Below are 12,751 nucleotides of genomic sequence, written 5' to 3' on the forward strand. Positions count from 1 at the left end.
GTAATTTTATATTCCAAATTAACTTTGTCGTTTAGGACATGGGATTCCCTGATGAGATCCTCCAACTTGTGACACAGCCCTATCCAGGAAATGTACTTTCTAGTTTCCGTTATTTTAACCGGATTAATCTTTGGTGTATTGTTCTTAAGTATTAGATGTTTTTTCTTTGGAAACTGTGTGAAGTTCCTCCAAGGTTCGAGCGGCGTTATACAGACACAACAATTAACTTCATGTAAATGAACAGTCCGCAGAAGGTTTCATATAGAAATAATGTCATTTAATATATTACTCTCTACAGTTTTGGAAAAAGATTCAGTTGATTGTTTAATTGGCCTCCGTTTTTCTAAAGGTATATCAGATATTTCATCATAAATAGAATGAAACAAACTATACACAGGGTTTTCGGAAAGATCTGCAACCGGAGAAAGAGGAAGAGTGAGGGTCCGAAATTTCGGGGCCAATTGCTCTCTATGCCGGAAGAGTTTCCATAAGAAAAAAAGGAGGAGAGGTCCACGTGACATCCATTAGAAGTTTTGGGGTTGCTGCCACTCTGAGCATTCTTGCTCATGCAAAGGTTCCTGACGTAAAACAGTTGTGGGTTGAATTGGCCTTCACGGCGCACGAGATTTTGAGGATGCCGAATTGGTTCCCGGAGATTTTGTTCCGTCAGGATAGCATTGCCATAAAGCATGGCATTGTCCTAATGTGCAGCTTGCCGTGACTTTGCCGTGGCATTCGTGGATTATCAGGCCATCCTGTCGCTTTCTGCACACTCAAGTAGTGTGGATTTTAGATGGTTTGACCAACACAGCTCTGGTTTCGTTCTGTGCCTTCCCCTGGGGCAAGTCCCACTTCCAGCAGGTTGATTTGATCACCGAGGAAGGCTGACTGGGCTACGAAGTTATTATTATTATGTTTTACAGATTAAAGATAATACGCAGCAGAAAGGATTCGTGTGATCCTGCACAAAGTCAGGGTTGGTAAGGCTCATCATCAGCTCAGGGCCCTTGCCCCTCTACACGCGGCCCAGACAGCGAATGGGACTTCTCCCAGGAAACGCTGCTCAGTCGAACCCTTCCAAACACTTTTCGGAGAATATGAAGTTGCCTCTAACACTGCAGCCTTCTGCATTACCAGAGGTCACAAGAGAGCTGTGCTTCAGGGATAGCAAACCCGTGGCACTCTCCTGGATCTGCGCCAAGAGTTCAGGAGGTACCTTCAAACTCAGGGCAATGTAAAGAACACCGGGAGCCTGGACGACCGTGTACTCTGGGATGCAAGCGAGACATTTCAAAGGCAAGGTCCGCATATTTATCATGCTTTTCCTGAATCTTGCCAATCACATTGCTGTCAAAGTTTAATATGAAAATTCAATGATATAAATAAATTCATTGGCTTTATATAAAAGCACAAGATCTGGTCGAGTTAGCTGGAATTCTTCTGAGGCTGTATATAGTACCATTCCAATAAGAAGTTTGAAAGCATCATTTTCCATAACACCCTGACATGTTCAGGGTCATACCACGGATGCACCTCAGAGTCAAAGCCACAGGCATGGCGGAGACGGTATTTCAAGCAGCAAAGCCATGCCATCATGTCTTTTAAGATATGCTGTTTGTGCCATAAGGAAGGGAATCCACCGACAAGGTGTTGGACAGTCTCTGTAAATTCATTACACACTTTGGCGAGTGTGAGTGGAAAGTGACTGGTCCTGAGCAGCAAAAAGGAAGCCCTCAGTTTCATATTTGAGACCAGCCGACTTCATCCAGGCGAAGGATTCGGTGAGATTGCTATTCTGTTCAATACACCGCATGTACACACGATGCAATGGTTTCTCAGAAAAGCTTCTCCAACAAATAACCAATCCCTTGGCAGACCTGGTGAAGGACTTCACCTGAGCCATCTCATCGCTGTACCGTCCAGCAGTACATCATCGCCATCAATAAAATCAACCTCCAATTTCAGATTCTGTCCCAACAACCAGTGCACTTTAAAAATAAGGCTGGGGAATTCCTTGCTTTCATCATGAGTCTTGACACGCATCACCAGAGGATCATCCGATAAATAAATATGTGCAAAAGTATACACATATCTTATTATTGCAATAAAAAGAACAATTACAATAACTTCCAAAAACATGCTCCACACTGGGCTAGCATGGCGCCAAGTAACGGGCCTTATCATTGAGTAACACACAGCAACATAACGATAAAAGTTACTGCGACCGCAATACAATATAAGATTACGTTCACAGGACATAGACGGCAACTGATACATCATAAACGGTTAAAAACAGGAAACGGTTCCTGACCCGGGACGCCATGCTGCAGTCACCTTGGAATTCCCGGGTTCTCGTGAAAAGATTAGATAAATGTTAGGTCTTAATGGTGGCCTTAGTTTTCTTCCGAACATTTAACGCTCTGTACAATCACATTTCCAACTACAATAAAAACCTGATTCATTGCGCGGAGTCAACACTTGGTTCCACTCATATCTGCGCTGCGCACAATCGCTACTTGTTTCGTAATAGCTTGCTGTGGACCTTATCCAAACAGAAAAACAACATGTTCTGAGCCTGAGACCTCAGACACCTCTGCCCAACATTATGCATGGGTCGAAGGAACATAAGTGGGACAACGGTTACTTTAAAAAATATATTATTAAAATAAAAGAGTATGATTTATTACAAAGAACAAATTACTTTAAGCCTGAAAGAATTATTCTAAGTAATTACGTATATATAACTGCCTATATTCGTGCTCATAAATGATTCAGTGACTCGTTTTGAAGTTCCTGTCATATGAATTTATACTCTCCCCAAAAGTTATGTTACACGGAGAATATTTGAAAATAAGAAGCAGAAGAGCTAAATGCGGTCCTCAATGCCATGGAATTCATTGATTGATCAAGTTTATTAGGTGTTCGAACAAACTATAGACCCATTTACACCTTACCCATCATAAAAGAGCTTGCTAAGTCTCTAAACTTAAATAAGGAATAAAATTGCCAGACGTTTTTTTAATATAATCAAGAATGACATTCTGAGGGGAACGATATTCCTTCAAAGCACAATAGTCCACCCAATGAGATGTCAGTATTGAGAACTGTCAGAAATTCCAACATCGCCTCAACGTTGATTTACCTACTCTTTGGCAATGCAGTAAATAATAAGCCACATTCACAGCAAAATAACTTAGTTTCCGTTCTTGTGGAAACCTACTGATAATGTAGCTTTCCGCTCGGTTTCAGTATCCGGAGTTTCTGCATAGTTTACAAAACTGAAACTAACAGGTGTAGAGTTAAAGAAACTTACAATTGTTACCATTTATTATATTTATGTGGAAAAAAGGCAACAAACATTGTAGTAAATGTTATGATTCAGCTGTTTCATTATTAGCTCACATTTCAATGCAACTCAACGAGTGTATGTATGTATGTATGTGTGCGTGTGTGCGTGTGCGCGCGCGTGTGTTTGTGTGTGTGTGTACGTACGTACGTACGTATGTATAAATCAATGTGTCAAAACCACTTGTGCAAGCATAACATACTTGTTTACTACCACTCACACATACCAAAGACTTGGCAACACGCTGATAATGATGGAACTTCTGCTGCCCACATACTGAATAGTCCACGCACACTTGACAGCAATCCTCTGAACAGGTACTTACGAAGCAGGACCTGAGTTGAGGCATTTGTTTTGCCATACAGAGAAAGGAGAAATATAGCCTAGTTGCTCACAAGAAGGCTCAAGCCACTCCACTACCGCAAACAGATGGTGTACAAATTCTTCCGGTTGTATTTCAAGCGTGTGGAGTACAAAATACATCATTTTGCCGGGCCGATTACCAGTTGGGTTAACGTGACATTTATCATCCGCCCATGAAGCATACATTATCTCAGCCTTTCTTTGCTGAGCTGCATTCATGGCTGCCGAAGAGTTCCTTGTTGATTTGACCACGTTTGAAACGTTTAACAACAGTTCCCATCATACTTTGAGTTATAGGTTGCTTCTACATTACAGAATAGGTGGAAATTAGATCTACGACGGACAACTTAGATAGAGAATTAACCTTATAAGATTCATTGAATGTACAGAGTGACAAATCTCCCCACACTTCTGTGAGTACGGTAGACATAGGTTGGTGTGGAGCGAACATCAGCTGTCTTGTTGTAATTCTTGCTTTCTTGCTGCATGAAGGCATCTCTGTGGTTGAAATGGACTGAACCATATCTCTTCACATATGCGTGATGGTTGTTGATGTCGTTTTACTATTTGAGTCAAAGTCACATACAGCATTTGGGAGGCTCATTCTATATTTAAACGACTACATTCATTTTACAAACATGCGTTACTTTCTGATGGTACCAGGTTTTCGCTAATAGATAAGCGTAACCCGTACCACGGATGTCACTCGTGACAAACATATCCAAGGTCTTGCCAAGTGTTAAACATGAACAAAGAAGGAACATATAGCTATAACAGCGAATTTTACCGAAGATTGTTTAAGTCACTGTACACCCGTGAAGATCCGGGTTAGAATTGATCTTCAGGAACCCATGCTTGTCGTAAAAGGCGACTAATGAGATCGGGTGGTCACACTCACTGACTTGGTTGATACATGTCATCGTATCCCAATTCCGAAGATCGATGCTCATGGTATTGATCACTGGCTTGTGTGGTCCGCACACGATTATTTACAGACCACCGCCATATAACTGGAATATTGCTGGGTGCGGGTTTAAACAACAACCAATCAATTAAGTCAATGTGCGTCATATTTGGAAAGGACATCCTTGAATGTTATAACCCTGTTCGAAAAGGAACCTGCTAAACTGTATTTCAAAAGCAGTGTGATTTCCCTTCACAATGATATCTCAGTATTTAGTTTAACCATGTCTTATTACATTTGGGCATACATTATTACAAATTCGATCGTCATCTGACATAGATTTATCTGATACATTAAATGAATGACAGAAATGGAGAAACGAATGTCCATGAACATAGTTCAGTCGTTTTCGTCGTAAATGTATGTGTTTAGCTAACGATATGTCTGACATTTTTCTCGTGTTCATTGTGAATTTGGTTGCAGCCTAAGTTGCACATTGGAATTCTTGTTAGTGCAAAAAAAATTTAATTGTGCTGGAGTCCTTGTGTAAATATACTCTTCAAAAAAGAAAAGAATCTAGACATGCTGTTTTGGAGTGTACTTATTGAGTTCATATAACTGATTAAAACATGACATCATTGCTCAATTACAGTAAAATCATCACTTTACAAAGGCCAAGGTAACACCTGAACATTGTTTTGCTGTCAAACACGTGCAACGTGAGTTCGAGTCATGCTCCAAAGATCAACCATTGACGTTGATGAAGGGAACGACGTGACGTTGAAGTGGTCATCTGGCCAAAAGTCTTGTTACCCATAACCAATTGCTCACCGTCTGATCGGAGATTCGGCGCAGTCCAGGAATTTTCCATTGGTGTGGATGAGGCGGCCGTTGAGTTTGAACGAGTGCGTGTGGTTAGTTTTACGCCGCACCCAACTATATTCCCAGCTATATGGCGGCGGTCTGTAAATAATCGAGTGTGGACCAGACAATCCAGGGATCAACAGCATGAGCATCGATCTACGCAATTGGGATGTCTGATCGTGGTGAGGTGAGGTGAAATTGGGTTTTAAGTCGTGCTTGAGAATATTTCGCTCATAAGACGACGTGCATGCATGTGTATGTGTAGGTGCGGCTGCTTGTACTAGCCCAGACTTAAGCTGGTTTTATAGTGCTAGCCCACTGAGATACCATGCCGCAGTGAAGCATGAATACCCCACTCAGACACATTATACTGACTCCGAGCCGACCAGTCCTTGTTGTACCCATTAATGCCGAGCGCCAGGCAGGGACCAACAAGTACCCTATTTTAACGTCTTTTGGTATGACGCGGTCGGGGATCGAACCCGCGACCTTCCTATCTCCGGGCGGACGATGTTTGAACGAAGATGCCTCAACCGGATGTAGCGATCCTGGTCGGCGGTGGTAGCTCTAGGTTGACCGGACCTGGGACGGTCATTTACACTCCCAGTATTGTTGTATCGGGTCCATAGGTTTGAGATGGTCTGTTTGGATACGCTGATCTGCCTTGCCACCACATGCTGCGATGCCCGTCCTTGTAAACGGCAGATGGCGTTGTGTCGTTGAGCTTCTGTCAGTCTTTTCATTTTCGTGTTGTCTATAGTGGCTTAAAGCAATGCATGTGGAGTGCCATCGATGTGGCTTTCTAAAGCCTACAGTCATAGGCTTCAGCTCAAGGTGATGCACATGCATTTCATGTAGGGTAGGTTTTAGAGTGTAACGTTACGTTTTTTTTCAACATTTCTTTTTTCAAACGTTTTGTCCTCGGGAGCAGCATTCCCCCACATGTTGGGATTCAGCATGAACTGGTTTGTGTCAAATGTTTCTTAAAATTCGAATTTTTCCTATGTATAGTTTCTTTGTTTGTAGAGTATATAATTCATAACTAAATACAGTTTTATTGTTTTGAAAGATGTGTTCACAATTTCAACATTATATTCAAAGACTTATAAGTTGTACCGACGTCATTTCAGCTTTTGAAAATGTATACTGAACAGCAAAAGAAACGTAAGTTTCGAAAAAATGAAATTTCATGAAGGTTAGCGTTCATGTTTATGGAACGTTCATGGTAAAGTGACGTAATGATCCCAGATGAGATGATGTCATGCAATTTGACGTCCATACGAACCATTCGCACAAACACACCAACAGTGCAGCAAAACCATAATTTTAGCACGTGCGTCGACGGTTCTGGGTGGAAAGCATGCATTTCGCTCTGAGGTATTCTTTATAAAGGTTTGTGTCAAAAAACAGTTCAGTATTGAAGCTAGGAGGTGTACACGCCACACAAACGAAGCCTAGACTAACGACTACGCAGAGGGGAGTGGCCATTGGAAAGTTGCACGGAGGTAGCTCTGCAACCGCTGTAGCTAGGCAATTGGGCTGTCATCTTACCACATTACACGACTTGCTCAAAGTCATCAGCAAGCCGAGGCTGCTGCTGATCGTCCCCGTACCGGACGGCAACGGGTGACAACTCATACGCAAGATCGGTTCATCCGGGTCACTCATCTAAAGAACCGAACTCAAGCAGAAACAGTAACAGCAGCCTTAGTTCTTGGGTCAAGTGGAGCAGTTTCCAGCGATACGATTAGGCGTCGTCTTTGGGCTGCTGGAATCCACTGCCGACGGCCATGTGGGGCCAGTTTTGACATGTCAACAACCCCGGCAGCCCTCACACAGCAAGGGTGTTGATGGATCATCTGGCTCAGAAGAACGTTAACATTTTTCCATGGCCGTCTCTTTCCCGGATATGGCTCCCTTTGAACATTCTGGAACGAAATTGGACAGAGGATTGGGGCAGGTAGACAGCCACTCACACTTGCACAATTGGAATACAGATTGGTGTTTGAGGGGAACCAGTTGCCTCAGGCAGTCTTTCAGACTCTAGTGAACTCAATGAGGCCACGTTGCACAATTGGAATACAGATTGGTGTTTGAGCGGAACCAGTTGCCTCAGGCAGTATTTCAGACTCTAGTGAACTCAATGAGGCCACGTTGCACGGCCTGTGTGCAAGCTCAAGGTGGCTATACGCGCTTCCAAAGAGACTGTCACTTTTCGCGTTCACGGGTATCTCCATTTGACGGTCTGTGATCAATTTGAACTTATTGCAATTCAATGTCAACAGCAACTTTTAACTGTTAAATTGACAGTGTTTTCTATAGAATAAATGATTAGACGTGATTTTGGTTGTCTTCTATTAAAAAACTTGACAAAAACCCAGACTTGCGTTACTTTTGCTGTTCAGTATATATCACGTACTTGTAAATCAGAAATATGCTCAGTCTTATATTGAAATCACAGGATGAAATCAAATATGTAAGCATCCTATCTCAAACGGGCCTTCTGCAATTTCATATATACAACTGCCGGGCCTGCCGTCACTGGCATCCTGAACTATCTGTACATGCTAACATTAGCAGGGTTTTCTTACTCGTTTTGCAAACCTTTCAGGTGTGGTTCGCCAAGTGTGGTTCGCCATGTGTCGAGATTTCCTCAAACAATATTGAAATAATAACACCAAATGTACAACTCATCAGGTACTTGGGGAACCGATGAATGCGTCATGTCAAAACTTGCCTGTAACGAGATAAAGATATCTGGACATTTGCCAGTGGAATGACACATGTGCATTCGTCTATGACTTGATGTTACGATTCCAAAGACTAATGGTGATAATTGATCCGCTGGGAATCCTCGTTGATGATATCACCTCACAGGACAACTTGCGTGTCCTTTGAACATGTCTCCCGCAATCTGACTCCCACTTAGTTGCCATTTTTGCTCTCGGTACAACTGCATGTTGGCATGCTCTTATCTGATCGACGCGTGAATATGACATGTTCAATCAAGTTGTACTAAAATGCCTGTTGTTTCTTTAGTTTATGATCATATGCATTTCTTGATACAAGATTTCCTGAACATGCTCTCATATTATTGGTTACAGGTATGAAGGAGTGCCAAACCCCGCCCCAGAAATCACATATTGATATTGGGACCTAAATGTATCGTTCTGCTGTTATGTTCGGGCCATGTGACACAACATTACGGTACTATGGAGACGGGCGTTACATATAGAGGGACACACTCATCACCGCCGCAGTGCCTCTTCGTCCAGACGTAGAAACGGTGTTAGTGACAAGACCCAAAACCATGTTGCAATTTGGTGTATCAGTTCTTCTTCTAGGTAAGTTGTTAAAGTTTATGATATTTGTGTGAGACAAATGAAATTATTTTCATTGATATATTATACAATATTATAGTGTTCATACTAGGAGTCATATACAAATAGATAAATTATGATCTTCGTCCATTTGAAACACATTTCCATAAAGAAGAATACACCATCACGCATATCGATTATGGTAGTTAGCGTATGATACATTATATCGGAGTAATTATATTTACTGAAGTATTTCTCAAAGAGTAGAAATCTCCTCGGCTATCAGGCACTATTCATTTGTGATTTTGAGATTATCCCACTAAAACACATATCTTTTTGTAGCATAAATAGACTGGGTATTCATCTGTATGATATTAACAACTACGTATCTCAAGCAGCATTCTGTTACAAAGCAAGGGAATTAGGCCAGTAAGTTTAACTGATATATCAGGTAAATCACATACAGTTAAATAAAGGAAAAGGAAAAACATATCCATTGTAATTCCCTATTTGGGAATTTCTTTTGTGTTCTTATTACATGTGACATATCTTTTCGTGTAACTGAGACGTGTCCTGTCGTTCGGCATAATGCACTCGCATTTTTCATTGAAATCTGATATAATCACAATTTGATGGCGATTTATGAACTCAGACTTGTGACACAGTCTGTACCGTACCATGATACCGATAAGGGAAATGATTATATTGTTGCCTTCATGGATATTGGAACCCGCAAATGGTCAATGCATGTGTGGAAACGTTCATTATTCCAAATAAATTCTTCACTACAAGTATATACATAAAGTCAGAATGTCTTTTTGTTTGATGTATTGGCACATTTGCATGATCAAAGGACTCTAAAATATATTTTTGGAAAAGAAACACGTAAAGTTACTTGATCTTGTTATCATTTTATCTCTGTTCAAATAGTGTTCTTATAATTATGAGATGTGCATGTTTGGTTTGGTTTTAAGGGCCAACATTTTGCCTTTGTGCCCTTACAAAATAGTTGATTTTTCTTAAACCTTGCAAGATGTCAAACAGGCTAAAATATATAACTGCAAATATTGATCTAAAATGTCTTCTTTCTTGTAGTAAGACAGTAAATATTGAACGAACACATTTTGAAAACGCAGTACACGTTACACGTCTGTGAAAAGTGTGTTATGTTAGGAATTATGATTTATTTGCATAGCCTCTAATGGACACGAGCAGGTAATATTATACAACTGCCAGCCAAATAGTCAAATCACCATAATTCCCAATACGAGATGACACACATCGATAAATACTATGTTTATTACAAAATGTTATTCTTGTTCTTGTGGGTTTTTGGCATCAATCATACGAAATGCAACGTTTTTAAATCCTATCCACCCGAGTACATTCTTCGCAAAAGAGCCGTTCTATAACGTTTCATTGTTTACAACTTCGATTATCTCTATGCTAGTTGTGTGATTCTTATCAGGTACGATATGTTCAATTAGTATCAATAACACGTTTTGATTTCCCTGGCTTTGATACTAAATTAGCAGGTATGAGTAATAGAGCAGAAAATGTCTTTTAGTTGTTTGTATTAACACAAAGGTATAAGTTTCTAAGATGAATCTATGTTTACACATACCAAGTACCATTTTAAAAAGACGAGTCTGTATGCTGCACTGAACAGAACTCTAAGTCTTTTCATGCTTGATATGTTTCAATTTTCAGGTAATTGCATACAGTATCACTTACCTGAGTACATCATAACATGGCATAAATGTCACTTCAAAATACATGGGGAAAACAAGTGGTTATATAACTGTAGTTATCTTTGGGAAATAATAGTACATAGTTTGAGTGAGTGATTGCGTTAGAATTTATAGTCATGAGGTCGATATTTCAGCCATATTGTGAGCTACACAGTTTGAGATACATTGATATGCCAATGTCGATGGCAATGTGAAAATGTCGATGTAAAAGTAAAGCGTTTGTATGTTTTTATAAATTAAGTTTCTTTTGACGGTGCAGAAAAACGTGCCAACATTCAGTTAGCCTGTGATACAATGTATGCAGCACATGTATGAAACAACGCACGTCATGGGTAGCATGAGTTTGCATACACAATGTGCCTCCTGGTATTCGTGTCCTACAACACACCCTACTGTCCTGACGGACATGCATTCAACTGTAGTTTTGTTTTCGTTTCAGCATATCTCCCAACAACTGTGGCGACAACATGTGATAAATGTAAAAGTGATTATGCTACAGCTATAACCGGTACCCCGACCAATGCAGTAAAATGCACGTATGTTTCCTTTAATTAAATGTGGATATTTCATAAACATAACTTATTTATGTAGATATACTTTCGTCATGTTCAAGTTTGTAGTTTCAAAAGTAGAACGTTAGAGAAGCTCTGGAAAACCGTGAGGTGTAATATCTGTCAAGTAACAGAGTCACAATTATATATTTGCACAGATCTGAAACAAACAGAACTTCACGTTATATCAGATTTTGTTCCGAAATTCCCGAACCGCGAACATCTCTTCTTGTAACCTTGTATAGACTCAGATTCACCGAGACAGTGTGACCTTTGTACAACTAATACCCCCTTCAAATTAAGTATTTTCACTCAAGAAATATGCATATGAGGGACTCGACCAATCGATGAAGCTGTGCATCAGTATATATCACCATGGTAACCGATACCCAGATTATGTGTGAAAATAACAGCTTATGAACATGATACACTCTAAATCAAGGACACACTCTGACCACTGTACCAAGACCAGACTCAATCATCGATCGTGTCAATAGATTGTTTGCAGCTAAACTTTAGTCGAATTTCTGGTTAGAGTGATGGCAATTGAGAAATTATTTCAGCTTGTTACATAACTACAACTTCAGCATACATTCTGGTTGTTTGGTAACGTTAGAAAACACTAGAAAACGTTTTCACCGTTATATTTACTAATTCTACAATCTGTGGGATATGTTATATGTTAATTGAGGAATGTAAAGGTACTTATGATGCAGCTAAGACTTCTGCCGGAGAGAACAATGGAACACAATGCAGGTATATCTATTTTATATACGTAAGGCTACTTCATATGCTTTGTCGTATAACGTATAGGTTTCACAGGTAGAAAGGGAGTATATAGATATCTGCCAAGAAAATGGGGTTACCCATTTGATACATAAGAAGAAGTTGGATTTATTAATGATATTGTCAGTGCATTTGAAAGCGTAAGGTTCTAAGGTTTCACGGGTAGTATTAATCCATCTTACCTGGCTCTTTGACAGTTTGCGACCTTTGGCACTAGAATACATCAAATGTTATTTACCAGAAAGGTTCTCTTTAACAAAGGAGTTTGAGATAATAGATCTGACCTAAATATGTATCCTAATCGGCGGTATTATTTGAAATAAAGTCCCTTACAACAGCCCCGTACGCCAATCATAATGAAGTCACACTTGGGAACAGTAGTACCAGACAGTACCTAAATAATATCGCGGAAATCATAGGTTTTTTAACTTGAAAGAGTTATGTACCTCGAATATCGATCGATAATGTTCGTCTGGCGAATATTATGAGTAGAAATGGTATATTGTGTTCTCATTTTAAGAATAACATTATAATCTAGAATTTATAACATTCAAAGGGCAAATGGAAAAAATATTTTACACTTTTTGTTATATGCTCCAACTTTTATATAATAAGATTACAAAAATATTCCAGATATGGAAGGTGACCATATAAAGATTTCTTATGCTGTGGGACGCAGCGAAGCTGGATCGACATCAAAAAAAGTTTAGAATGGCTCCATGTATATACGTTTGCCATGTTTGGTGTAATTAAACCCAAAGAGGACCGTTTTGACAAGATGGGATACTTCATTATATTCTTTGAAAAGGGGCGGTGGGGTAGCCTAGTGGTTAAGGCTATCGCTCGTCACGCCGCAGACCCGGGTT

This window comes from Haliotis rubra, unplaced genomic scaffold (genome assembly GCF_003918875.1).
Source record: "Haliotis rubra isolate DU_JTF1 unplaced genomic scaffold, ASM391887v1 Scf675, whole genome shotgun sequence".
Lineage (NCBI taxonomy): Eukaryota > Metazoa > Mollusca > Gastropoda > Lepetellida > Haliotidae > Haliotis > Haliotis rubra.